The 13,873-nt window shown below is 47.5% G+C and overlaps 1 protein-coding gene across 7 annotated transcripts in view; it reads left to right on the top strand.

The window, feature by feature from the left end:
• The window catches only part of DPF3 (double PHD fingers 3), a 286,317-nt gene that overhangs the window by 96,021 nt on the left and 176,423 nt on the right, over positions 1-13,873 (top strand). The window lies entirely within an intron of this gene.

Raw genomic sequence — 13,873 nt, 5'->3', positions numbered from 1 at the left:
CTGGGCAGGCAGACAACCTATGTCCACCATAGGGAGGATGGGTTGATGGAAGGATGGAGGTATTACAATTGCACTGTCAAGGAAGACCCAGAGCCCTGAGCACGGCCAGTGTTGCCCATCCATTCAGCCCCACCTGCCCAGTGGTTTGAGTTGCTGTCCCTGATATCTTCTGTCCAGCCCCATCATTCATGGGATGGGGAGAATGCACTGCCTCGGGACACAGGCTACCTTCTGCTGCCTCCTGCACACTCCTGAGATGCTTGGGTATGAGGACACCTGATGTTTACTCCAGAACTGTGACTTCCAAAGGTTTCGGGAGTTTTAGGAGAGGGCAGTAAGCCCTGATATGCCTGGAGCACCTTGTGAACTTCCAACCTGGTTCTGCCATTGTGGAAGGAGTTGCCAAGATGAAGGATTTCCATTTAGCAGTGCCAGACCTGGGCTCAGAGCTCAGCTACACTGATCTCAAGACTTGGCCCAAGGCAGGAACTGAGGTTGTGGAAGAGCCATACTTGGAGTGTGGAGCTTCTGACTTCCCATACTGGGCAGAAGTCTCTGGAAAGGGAAAGGGATCTGGCTGCATCCTTAGCAGCTGGCAGCCCCTGCTGCAGCCAACTAGGGACCCCGAGTTCTCCATGGGAACTCTGGAGCTAGAGGATAAATCTTGCAGGTATCATGTCTGACCTTGGTCACATGTAATCCTCAGTGCCAGAAATACCAGCTCTCTTTGGATTGAGCAATAGTTTTCTCTACTATCAAGGATAATTTTAACCATTTCCTATCTTGGTTTCATACATGTATGTATGTATGTATGTTGAAAATATGGCTACCGGGATACAGAATATTAAAAGGAAGACAGCAAAAGGATAAATGGGGCTTTTAAGAGGATATATTATAAAAACACTAGAAACCATCAAAAAGTAAAGCTCTGCTTATAGAGGAAGTAGAATCTTTTTTTTTTTTTTTTTTTTTTTTTGAGACGAAGGCTAGCTCTGTCTTCCCAGGCTAGAGTGCCGTGGTGCGATCCTGGCTCACTGCAACCTCCACCTCCCGGGTTCAAGCAATTCTCCTGCCTCAGCCTCCCGAGTAGCTGGGATTACAGGCGCCTGCCACCACACCCAACTACTTTTGTATTTTTGGTAGAGACAGGGTTTCACCGTTTTAGCCAGGCTGGTCTTGAACTCCTGACCTCAGGTGATCCACCCACCTCAGACTCCCAAAGTGCTGGGATTACAGGCAAGAGCCACTGAGCCTGGCTGGAAGTAGAATCATTGATGGTAAAAAGTTCTCAGAGCCTTCCCATGCTATCTTATTTGCTACAACAACCCTGTGAGGTTGACAGGGAAGGGTAATTTTTTAATATCTATTTTATAGACGTAGAAATAGTAATTAAGAGAATTAGCAAGGTCTCCCAGTTATTGGGAGAGTTGAGTCTAGAACTCGGATCTCTAAGCAACCAGTCTAGTTTTCAATCACTGCATCCTACGTTGTATGTTCATGTGAAACTTTCTTTTCTATTTGACTAAACTTGGTGGAAAAGGATGTTGGCTAGGAAGAAAAAAGAAAATGGATTTTAAAATTAGGTAGCAGCCAACCCCATTTAAAAATATTCTTTAAGCTGAAGTATCTCAATAGAATTATGCGATCTTACATGATTTCAGTTTTCCAGCATATGACATTTATTTATTCACAGCTGTATTGATATATCAGTTCAATACTTTATTCATGAAGCATTTACTGTGTAACTATTACATGCCAGGACTTTTATTGGCTGTTGAAGATATAAAGATGAAAGAGACATTGACTCCTGCCTCTGTTAGTTTTGCAGCATACCAAAACACCATAAAGCTTAATGGCTTCAAATAGCAACCATTTATTTTGCTTACTATTCTGTGGGTCGGCAATTCGATTTGGGCTCAGCTAGCTGGTTCTTCTGATTTGGGCTGGTTAACCTATGTGTCTGCAGTCAGCTTGTCCTAGATGAATAGCTTCATCTAGGATAGCTTGTTTGTGTTCTGTGTCTGCTCATTCTCCAGCAGGCTAGCCCAAGCGTATTCATATGCTAAGCAACTAGGCAGGGTTCCCGGAGAGCAGAAGGGAAGCTTGCAAGGCCTCTTGAGGCCTGAGCTTGGAACTGGTGTAATCTAACTTCCACTGTATTCTGTTGGCCAAAGCAAGTCAATGAGTGTATCCTAGTAGACCCCTTAGCCACAGGAAGGTAGTTTTACTTAGTCTTCTATCCAGGTGCGATGCTTCGTCCTGTCTTCTTACTGGCTTGGCATTTCTTGTCACTTCCTCATGCCTCGCCTTACCCCATTGAGAAGACCTGCACACTCTCCTTCCTCCTTTTCTCTAAACCTCCCTACCTCTTGGGGTCCATCTTTATAAAATCATCTGCAGTGATTCCAGACTCAACTGACTTCTCAATTCTTTTTATCGACAATGATAGGTGTAGCTTGCATTTACCACTCACAGGGTATTTGAGTTGAGAGTTGAAGATGAAAAAAACTATCCCTGGCCCCAAGAGGTCTACTTCCTACCTCATAGAGTTGTTATTAGGATTCAATGAATTAATGCACATACAATGTTTATTGTAGTGTCTGAGACATAGTACATGCTCTAGAAATCCAACATGCCAAAGGTTTTACATGCTATTTAACCCATGCTGTAGTCTTAAGAGGCAGATTTTCCTGTCTCCATTTATTTATTTATTTATTTAGTGATAAATGAATCTCACTCTGTAACCCAGGCTGGAGTGCAGTGGCATGATCTTGGCTTATTGTAACCTCCGCCTCCCAGGCTCAAGTGATTCTCCCACCTCAGCCTCCTGAGTAGCTGGGACCACAGGCCCATGCCACTATGCCTGGCTAATTTTTGGTATTTTTGGTATTTTGCCATGTTGTCCAGGCTGGTCTCAAACTCCTGAGCTCAAGTGATCTGCCTGCCTCAGCCTTCTGGAATTACAGGCGTGAGCCACTGCACCTGGCCTCTGCCTCCTTTTATAGATGGGGAAAGGGATGCTCAGATAAGTTACATACTTTCTTAAAGTCACCCAGCTAATTAGCAGATCAAATTCAAGTCTCATATATTCTAATACAGACCCAGTGTATATATATTTTAACTTCACCTGAGAGATTTCAGTAATGGAATCAAATGATTCATGTAAGATAAAGTCTTCGTTCCTTTGGTCCTTGCCTCAGTTTGTACATACACAGAATTGGAAGGCAGAAAGATTTGTGATAGAAATTGTTGACTGTAAGCTATAGCTCAAATTTATCACAACACAATTAAAAATAAAGTGCAATTGTTTATAAGAGAAAGACGTACAAGGGAATGGAGCCTGAGTTTGTGGAAGAGAGAAGTGTGAGGGCTTCACCTTTTCTTCTTCTTTCTGCGGAAAGTAAACTGAGATCCATGGTTCTGGACCATGTCCTGACAGGGAAATTTTGATCATGTCTCTAGATCTTTGGTTGTCTCTGCTGGGGCTCCCTGACCTCAGCATGAAAGGGTCAGTCTGCATTGGCCAAACAGCCCCTCTGATTCCTGGGACTTGACAGGGCCTGGCAGTATTTGCTGATAGCCAAGTACTTCACGTCAAACTGGTTTATTTAGTGACTGGGTCTGATAGAACCAAACTAATAGAATAACAGTACCGAGCAATTTCTTAGTTGCCATTTACTAAGCATTCACTATGTGCCAGACATGGTGTGAAAGATTCTGCGTGCATTTTGTTCTTTATTCCTTAGGATACATCAGCCCTACAATGTTAGTGCTTCTAGTTGGGAAAATGGAAGTTCACACAGATGAGCTTCTGGTCTTGAATAGCTTCAGCTGGGACTGGTGGTGAAGCTTAGATTTGAACCCAGAGCTATGTGGCTCCAAATCCTATGCTCTTAAGCACCATATGCCTTATACTTTTTTTTTTTTTTTTTTGTCAAAAAGAGGACGGCTTCAATATTCCTGGGCTTAGGACATAACTGCGTTTCTTTCAATTCTTCACCATTGCTTTGACGGTATTCAAGTGTACCTTGCAGCAGCAGCAGAACCCGCCTTTGGTAGATAGAAGCGTGACCTTACCCCCAAAGATGTCCATGTCCTAATCCTTGGAACCTATGAATATGTTACCTTACATGGTATGAGGGATTTTGCAGGTGTGATTAAGTTAAGGACTTTGAGATGAGGAGATTATCCTGGCTTATGTGGGTGAGTCCAGTATAATCACAAGGGTCCTTGCAAGAGGGAGACAGGAGGGTCAGAGTCAGAGCTGGAGATATGACGTTGGAAGTGGAGGTAGAAGTGACACATGGGAGGAAGAGGCCACCAGCTGCTGGAAACTGGAAAAGTCAAGGAAGAAACTGCTCCCTTAGAGCTTCCAAAAGGAATACAGCCCTGCTGATGCCTGGATTTTTAGCCTTAGGACTCGTTTTGGATTTCTGACCTCTAGAACTGTAAAATGGTACATTTGTGTTTTCATAAACTACGAAGTTTGTAGTAATTTGTCTCAGCAGCAATAGAAAACCAACACAGCACCTTTCTACCTGTCCTGTGGAATATCCCAAAGTTCCAACCTGCTAAGGCTCCTCCTCCTTTGTGACCCAGTGCCTTTAAACAAAGGCAATGCATGCCCTTGACCCACTTCTGGGAGGATGTGTGCTGTGAGATAGGTTTCTGCTGCTGGGGATGGTTTGTCACGGAATCATCCCCACACTCTTGGCTGTGCTTCTGACTGCTGACCCCACTGGCTTGAAGCTGACTGGTGAGATGGTGGTGGTGGGGCAATCTGTAGCAATAGCATTGAGCTATTTTATTTTTTCATGCATTCTGCTTCTGCTCATCTGTGTGGACAGAGAGGCCCCTGGAGTGGATAATACTGCCTGGGAGTTAACTCATGAGCTGGCTTTTTCTGGCACTGGTGGTGGCAATGAGTGGAGGGTAGGACCCCACATTGTGGTAATAACCACTAATATTTACTGATCACCCATAGTGAGGTCACCTCATTTGTTCTTGTCAGTGAAGCCATGAGACGGGTCTTATTATCATACCCATTTTGCAGCTGAGGGTAGTGAAGCTCACGGAGTTCAACAGCTCAGACAGCAAGTAAGCAAGGAGCTGGGACTCAAACCTGGTGTCCTCATGCCAGTGCCCCAGCCTTTCACTGAAGCGCTTTGCTGCCTCCCACATGGGGCAGCATGGCATGGAATAGGCACTCCATGGATGTTGCCTGACTGGATGAATGTTAATGTTTACTGGCCATTTGGATAGGCCAGGAGCAGCTTCACGAACCTCCATCCAGAAGCAGCAAGGTGGGCTGGAGGGTGGCCAGAGAACCCAGCTGGCCAGCAGGGCATTTTCTCTTGAAGGTGCAAGGATCACATGGAGCTGGCATTGTTATTTGTTATTAGGCTCCCACATCTGGACTGCTGGGCAGGTCCAACGAAAATCACGTTGAATTTGCCAGCATCATCTATGCAAGGGAGCTGCAGGCAAGTGAGAGGTGGGGACGGTGATCTGTCAATGTCTCTCTCTCCCCTGGGGCTTCCCCGCCCCATCTTTGGATGCTCTACATGGCCCAGCTGGTGATTCAGGATGGATGTTGGATGCCGGCTTGTTAATTTCCTTTTTTCCTTCCTGGATATGGAAGAGAGATGGAGGTAGAGTGTGAGGATGGAGATAAACTTAGCATGAAGCTGCAGGGGGAGCCCATATGGCCTTGGCCTGCCTGGAGATTACCAGTGTCCTTATTAGACTGGCAGCTTGTGTGGATGCTTTTTGCCTTTTACTTTCTTTTACGTCTTGCTTTTGTGAGAAAGAGGAGAATTTACCACCAGTGAGCCTCTTGCTGTACAATGAAGAGAAAGCAAGTGACGTCAGCTGTCTCTCCCCTCCCTCTGTCCCCAGGAGTGTCTTGTAAGCTTGAGTGGTCTTCTCCACCCAGCCAGTCCACATGGGGCAATGCCGCCTTGTTAAATGGCCTATGGCTGTGGTGTGACACTTTTGGTTTCCTTTCTCTCCAGATCTCCTTCAAATTATTACTTCATTTGCGGTAGTGATCAGAACAAGGCAGTTCTATTGATTTCTCGCCTTTCATTCTGAGTTTCTCCATACATTAATTGGACCTAATCATGTTTGCAATCTTGTCTTTAGGGGGAATTGAACTTTCAGTGCTTAAAGGGAGGGACAGAGAATGATTTTGATTGGAGTGAGAGCATTCAAATTCTATTTGTGCAGAGATTTTAAGATAACACCCAGTTCTGCGTTTCAGCAGTGTTTTTTTTTTTTTTTTTTTAATTATTATTTTGAAGAACAGTCTCAGTTCTGGATATTTTCCTTGCAGTCTATAAAATGTTGTGGGAGCCATTCCCCTGGAGAAGCAGCAGCAGCAATCTAAGATTTGGAGGGGTTGAGGGAGAGAGGTTCAGGTCAGCTCTGGAGATTTGGGCCACACTGGGTCATTGGAAGTGGCCTCTGCTAACTGGACCTGGTTCCATCGAGACACAGCAGACGGGACTTCACTGGGAGGGGTGAAATGGTCTGTAGGAGCAGGCGCTGCTACTGTGGGTCCTTGGAGTACTTTGTTACCCTGGGGACTGAGAGCTGGCCTGCAGTCATGTGGACCAAGGTCGGGAGGCTGTGCTGAGCCGGGTTCTCCAGGAGTCCATGGTGTGGACTATTTTGGGCTGTGTGGGGGCAGCGCTGTGGGGTGTGTGTGTGCAAGAGAGTGTGTTTGCCTCCAAGAATCGCTCCCAACACTAGAAATGTGGATTTCTTTTTCTTTTCTTTTCTTTCTTTTTTTCTTTTCTTTTTTTGCCATTGCTTCCTAAAAAATAAAAAGCGAAAGCCTTTGGAGCTTGAGCGGTGTTCACAGGGAATGTGCCTTTTGGCTGCAGAAAGGACTTAGGGAAGCACAGTCGGCTCCAGGTCCAGCGGCAGGAGGCCTTCCCCCTCTTTGTGTCACCCTGTCCCTCCCCTCCCCTTCAGAGTTTCCTCGTGACTGTCCTGGGCCTGACTCGGAGGGGTCTGTGCCTGCAGGCTTGTTTTGTTGAAATGCTGGTGTGTGCCCAAGGATGAGTGATGGCTCCTGGCTGGCTCTGCAGGAAGGAGCAGTGGGTCGGGGTTGGGGGCGGGGGTGGGGGGCATGTTCCAAACCCCTGGCTGCTCAGCAGTCACTATGGCCAAACTGTGCCATGCCCCTTGGACAAAGTGACTCTAGGCAGCATGGAGCCCTCTGTGCCCTTTATCCTAACTGTCATCCTGCTCTACCTGATCTCCTCCCAGCCATGGGTGGCTGGCATCTCTGAGCTGCCTGCCTGGACTAGGTTCGAGTCTGTGGGCCTCCTGTCATTCAAAGGGATCGGTCATGAGGCAGCATGTACTGGTGGGGAATTAAGGCCTTATAGATTTGGGCTGACCTGGGCTCTAATTCCAGTTCAGCCACTTAGTAGTTTTGAGGTTTTGGTTAAATTCCTTAACCTCCGTGAACCTGTTTTTCTCGTCTTTTAACATGAAAGTGAATGTATGCAAATGGCAACCCAGAACCTGCCACATAGTAGTTGCTCAACAAATGATATTGTGATTTTGAAGCTGTGATGGCGGCTTTGTTTGAGGCACCAGGACATCATCTGAGGGGTCCCTTAACACCCTGCACAGGGGGAAGCTCCCAGCATAGGGGACCCCTGCATTGGACCCGATGCTCTCTGCTTTCTCCTAGTCTTGGGAGGACAGCTTGCTGTGGGCTTGCTGGGCTCCCCAGGGCACTGCTCTCCCTGGTGGGGCTGCCAGGGCAAACCTTCAAGCCAGCAAATCAACATTTATTTATAGGTCTTGGAGACAGAGAACAAACCCTGGCAGCAAAGAAGGGCCTGGTGAGGCAGCTGCAGTGACCAGGGGGCAGCGGCAGTGGTGGGGGACCTGGGGGAGGGGCAGAGGCCATGTGGCACTCATATGTCCGAGAGTCAGGGTTCCAGCAAAGCAGCAGCTTCACACGAAGTAAACTGAGGAGTGTTTAGTAACATGTCTAGTTTCAAAACTGTGGGCAGGGACTCACATGGTAGGGGGCTAGTGCAGCAGCCTAGGGCTAGGTCGGGGGAGTGGGGAAGGTCACCAGATTGCAGAGGTAGCTGTATGAAGAGGGCTGGCCCACAGGAGCTGTGACCTTCAGTGGGCAGATGCAGACACTCCACAGCAGGAAGGGGCAGGGAGAGGAAATCCCCTGTCTCTCTTCCCTCTCTCGGCACCTGCCATTGACCCAGACCACCAGGAGCAGAGGGAAGAGGGCAAATGGCTGACCATACAGGACAGACTTCCACAGCACCCAGCAGGTAAAAGACTGGCAGAGAGAGAATCTGGAGGGACCAATGGAGGAGAGCCAGCACACAGAGGCCAGAGAAAGAGGCGACGGGGCTCTTGGGGGGGGAGAAGTGAGGCTGGGGACATTTTAGAGGTTCAGGGGTAAAGAGAATCATGTTACTGAGGGGACCCAGCCAGAGGCAATGAGGCAGAATGCTTAATATCATGGACTCAGGGGGACTGACAGAATGGGGGTTAAGTCTTACCCTATTTCTGTATGGTCTTGGGCAAGCTGTGTAACCTCTGAGTCTCAGTTTCCTCATCTGTAACATGAGAATGATAAAGACAATATTCTCTACCTCATATCAGGGTACAATGAAATCCTAACCTACTCAGCAAGGTGCCTGGTACACTGTAAAGTCTAATAAATAAAGAACAGATAGATGAGTTTGCATAAAATAAAGTGTCCAATTAAGTAGCCATCATGTATTATGGAATGCTCAGTGGGGACATCAGACAATTCATTCATCCAACTAATATTTATATAGTGCCTACTATATGCTAGGGACCAGCTTTAGGCACTGGTGATAGAGGGGTGAACAAACTAGACCAGTCTTTCTCCCAGGAAGCTTTTATATCTATTGAGAAAAGCAGGTAGTAAATAAACATATACATTAATTAATTATTTTTTTTTATTATTATTTTTTAAGACATGGGGTCTCGCTTTGTTGACCAGGCTGGTCTCGAGTTCCTGGTCTCAAGCAGTCCTCCCATCTCGGCCTCCCAAAGTGCTAGGATTACAGGCATGAGCCATTGTGCCTGGCCAATTAATTAATTTTAAATAGGGAAGAGGTCTCACTATGTTGCCCAGGCTGGTCTTGAACTCCTGGGCTCAAGCAATCTGCCTGCCTTGGCCTCCCAAAGTGCTGGGATTACAGGCATGAGCCACCCACACCTAGCCTATAAAATAATTTTTGATAGTTGGCATCGTGCTAGAGTGATGGAAAAAGAATGAGTGCCAGAGCTAAGGAGTTTGGGGGAGGCCCCCTGAGGAGGGAGCAGTGAGTGGAGTCCTAAGGAGCAGGAGCACCAGCCCAGGTGCACCCAGGCTCATGCCTGTAATCCCAGCAGCACTTTGGGAAGCTGAGGCAGGTGGATCACTTGAGTCCAGGAGTTTGAGACCAGCCTGGGCAACAAAGCGAGACACGATCTCTCTTAAAAAAAAGAAAAAAAAAATTAGCTGGGAGTGGTGGCACATGCCTGTAGTCCTAGCTACTGGGGTAGCTAAGGTAGGTGAATTGCTTGAGCTCTGAAGATCGAGGCTGCAGTGAGCCATGCCACTGCACTCCTGAGTGACAGAGCTCCTGCACAGCCTGAGTGACAGAGCGAGACCATGTCTCAAAAAAAATTATTATTTTAGAAAAGGATGACTTAAATGAGCGGATAGATACAACACAAAATGTCCGAATCAATCAGCAAACCTCTCCTATAGAGGCAGCGTGGTGTGGAGTGGTTAAGAGCCCAGACTCTGAAACAAGACCACCTGGTTCAAATCCTGACTTGGCCACTGACCAAGTGACCGTGGGCCTGTGACTGAAGCTGTCTGAGCTCCCAGGTCCTCAGTTGTATAATGAGGGGTAGTAGTAGCATCTCTTTCATAGGGTTGTTGTGGAGATGAAATGTGATTCCTGTTTCTAAGCAGGGAGGGCACTGTCCCGCCCACTGTCAGGGCCATCTGGATGTTGTTACTGTTGCTCAGGTAGTCCTGATTCAGTACCGATGCAGTACCCGTGTTCTCCAGGAGCTCACAACCAGGACTGCAACATGCGTTTAAAGAAATCACAGCAACCCAAAGCAACACGTGATGGTTTTTGAATAAGTAGCCATGCCATTATTGGAGGGAGGCCTCACTGGAGGGCTGGAGTGGGGATAGAAAGGCTTTGAGGAGGGATGTGAAGACTAGAAGATAAAATTAATCCTAACCAGGTCTGATGGCATCAGGTGAAGACAGAAATAGTCATGTCAGTCTGCCCCAAAGCATTGCTTGGCCCTTCACACACTGTCTTTGGCAACAGCCTATACTTCCTCAGGCCTGGCCTCAACTTTGGGACGTTAACTCTCATATCTACTGATAAGGGACAACCCACCAACCCCTTTGTCGGCCTTTACATCTGTTAAAAGTTGTTGTGACCCTTCCACCATCAACTTACCCCTAGGCTGGAGAGGCAAAGAAAGGTTAGAATTCAGAGGTCAGAAGTCAGGAGCCAGGGAGGTGGGGAGGAGGGCAGAGGGGGAGGGCAGTGTGGATGGAATTGACTAGAATCCTGTGTGTCTGGCAACTGGCAGATTCCTCTGGTAAGATAAGTGGAACCCTCTGCAAGGTAATTATTAGAGAGCATAAATTCCCCAGGTAATCTGTCCTCCGAAGAGATAGTGATGGCTGTGGGGCATGTGCTGGCGGTGCTCTCCCTCCACCCACAGTGACTCTGTGGCCCCCCTCCTCCTCCTCCTCCTCTTCCCCTTCCTTCTTTGTTGCTTATTCCTCTGATCCGCTGCCCTGCCCGGCCCTCCTCCCCACAGACCACAGCCTCTGCTTGCATGAGTTCTTCTGGATCTTTCTCAGTGCTCACCTCCTGCTCTTGTAATGACGAGATCCGGGACACAGTGTAGTCCTCCTGCATCCTGTGGTCCAGTGGGATTGGTGGTCGAGATGCAGCTGCCATGGGGAGGAGGAGTTTTCCAAGAACAGAAGGAGGGCTTGAGCTTCGCTTGTTCCAGGTCCCCAGAATGAACACTTACCAAGTGCATGCCCGTCAGGGTCAGGCACTATGAAGGGCTGGGATCATACACTGTCCCAGGGCTCAGGCGCTTAGCATGGCCAGGCAGTTAGGCACCTGTTGGTAGGTTTCTTTCGCCTTACAGCACTCTCCAAAGCCCTCTCTTCTCTCCAGCGCCTGTGGGCCTCCTGGGGAGCTCACACTTTGGCAAATATTCTCTAAATATTTGACAAATAAAAGAAGAGGCAAAGGCCATGTGCATGGCAAATGGAGAAGCCGGGCCACCAAAGGCAGCCTCTCCTCTCTTGTCCTTAGCAGCTCAGTTCTGGCCCCGGACCTGCACCCCACCTCTTGACCAAACTGAACTTGTCTTCCTTAGAAGCCCATGTATTGCCATTACTGTCCGTGCCTTGGGCCACGTGTCTCACCTCACTCCCACCACAAACAGCTTATTAGTAGGGTGACTTTATCATTTATCAGCCAAGCAAGGGCACTTTTGAGAGGGAAAAGTGTAATAATCATTACAGTGGGACCTTGATGCGAACCGGACTATTCCATGAAAGCCAGGTCCTATTTCTCAAAGTTCTCTGCCTGAGTGACACTAGTAAACCTTTCTACGTTCCTGGTAATGACTTAGTGTGATTAGAGACTGGAGCCCGGGTGCCACGTGGTTGGCCTGCCCCACCCCTTAATTTGGCTCTGCCCGTGTTCCATCATTTGGAATATGTGAAGACGATCTCTCCATTTGACGTGGGAGGCCTGGGCCCAGAGGGCTTGAGAGATTTGCCAAAAATCCAAAGTGACTAAGTTCCAACTCCAATCTGGAATCCAGGTCTCTTGATTCCCACATCAGCCTAACAGGGGCAGACCCGCTTTTCCCTATTCCATGGGATGATAGAATGATGGCATAGCTGTGGGCTGGGCTTCTGTGGGCCGTGTGCATATCCTGATCACTTTCTGGGGAGGAAAGGGGTGTAAGCAGGGCATGGAGGCCCAGTAGGGAGAGGAAGCCGTAAAGACAGCCTCTTCCATGCCTGGCTGTTCCTGAGGGTTCTATCTGGAGTGAGGGGCACAGGAGGGTTTTGGCGCTATCGCCTTTGACAGAGAAAATCAGCTCTCTCTGAGTCCGCTCTGGAGAGAGGGCAATGCTCTCAAGTCTTCAGCTGCCTCAGCAGCAGCCTGTAACTCAACAGGAGGAAATTAGGGCTGTGCGCCTCTAAGATGGGTCCTTTCGCCCATTGGCCAACAGCATTTCCTAGATGAAACAGGGCTTTCAAGGGAGGCTAGAAAAAAGCAAACAAACGAATTTTCAGCTATGAGTTTTGCTTGCTGTAGTTAACAATAATTATTAAATAGGTAGGGTGAGCTAGTGCTTGTTTTCCTTATTATTAACTGTATGTATGGGTTTTTATTAGGTTGTACCAAGCTGAGATAATTGTAAAACTATCTGCTTAAGCTGTGTGACTCTTAGGTTTCCTATTCTATTATTTTGTATTCTGAGGGTGGAGGCTTTTCATTATTCAAGGCTTATGTTAAAAACCAGGAGTCGGCAAACTTTCTCTGTAAAGGTCCAGATGGTAAATATTTTAGGCTTTGCAGGCCACATGGTCTCTGTTGGAACTACTCAACTCTGTCATTTCAGCACAAAAGCTGCCACAGACAATATGTAAACGGATGGGCATGGCTTGCCTCCAATAAAACTTTATTTACAAAAATTAGTCCTGGGCTATGTTTGGCCGAGGGGCTGTAGTTTGTTGACCCTTGCCATAAACGATGGAGGAATCCCTGAACTAGGAGTCTGGACTGAGGATCTGATCCCAGCTCTGCCTCGGTATATCCCGAGGACGTCACCTCACCTCTGTGGTTATTGATTTTCTTTTTCTTTTTTTTTTTTTAGGTGGAGTCTCGCTCTGTTGCCCAGGTTGGAGTGCAATGGCACAATCTCGGCTCACTGCAACCTCCGCTTCCCGGGTTTAAGCGATTCTCCTGCCTCAGCCTCCTGAGTAGCTGGGACTACAGGCATGCACCACCATGCCTGGCTAATTTTTTGTATTTTTAGTAGAAATGGAGTTTCACCAAGTTGGCCAGGCTAGTCTCGAACTCCTGACCTCAGGTGATCCACCTGCCTCGGCTTCCCAAAATGTTGGGATTACAGGCGTGAGCCACTGCACCTGGCCTGGTTATTGATTTCCTTTGCAATAAAACCAGGCACCAGACTAGACAGTGTCTAACATTCTGGGATTCTTTAATCTGACCCTTTAGTTTATGACTTTCTGGCATTTCTCTTTTTCTGCCTTAGTTCAGAACCACAGGGCCTCTTCAAGTCCATCGCCCCTTGCTCACATTTGGGATGGATTTGGTTTCTAAACTGCATAATGACATTTTGTATTTCTCTGATGGCATATTTTCAGGAAGCCCCATATTAACTTTTTTTGAGTTACTGAGAGGTGGCTCTGTGATAAGAAGGTTTATTTCTGGGCTATTTGGCAGTTTGGGAAACTGAGGCACAAGAAAAGAAATAGCTAAGATTAGCTAGCAAGTTGGTGATGCTGATAGAAACCTAGTGCCTCCAAGAAAGGAAGTATTCAGGTTATTCTAGTTCTGGAGGCAAAACTCATTGTGAGGGGGCAATGGCGCCCTTGTAAGAGGCTGACAGTGCAGAGGCCAAGAGTAAGGTTCTGGCCAGACTGTAATGTATTAACAAGGCCACATAGATCCTTAGCAAATCACGTAAGACTCTCTGTGCCTCAGTTTGCCAATCTGTAAAGTGGGGTGTGTGAGGGGGTGGGTATAAAATCATGGAGTTGTAT

Source organism: Pan paniscus, chromosome 15 (genome assembly GCF_029289425.2).
Source record: "Pan paniscus chromosome 15, NHGRI_mPanPan1-v2.0_pri, whole genome shotgun sequence".
NCBI lineage: Eukaryota > Metazoa > Chordata > Mammalia > Primates > Hominidae > Pan > Pan paniscus.
The sequence above is the reverse complement of the archived record's forward strand: the minus strand, read 5'-3'. Positions and strand labels throughout refer to the sequence as shown.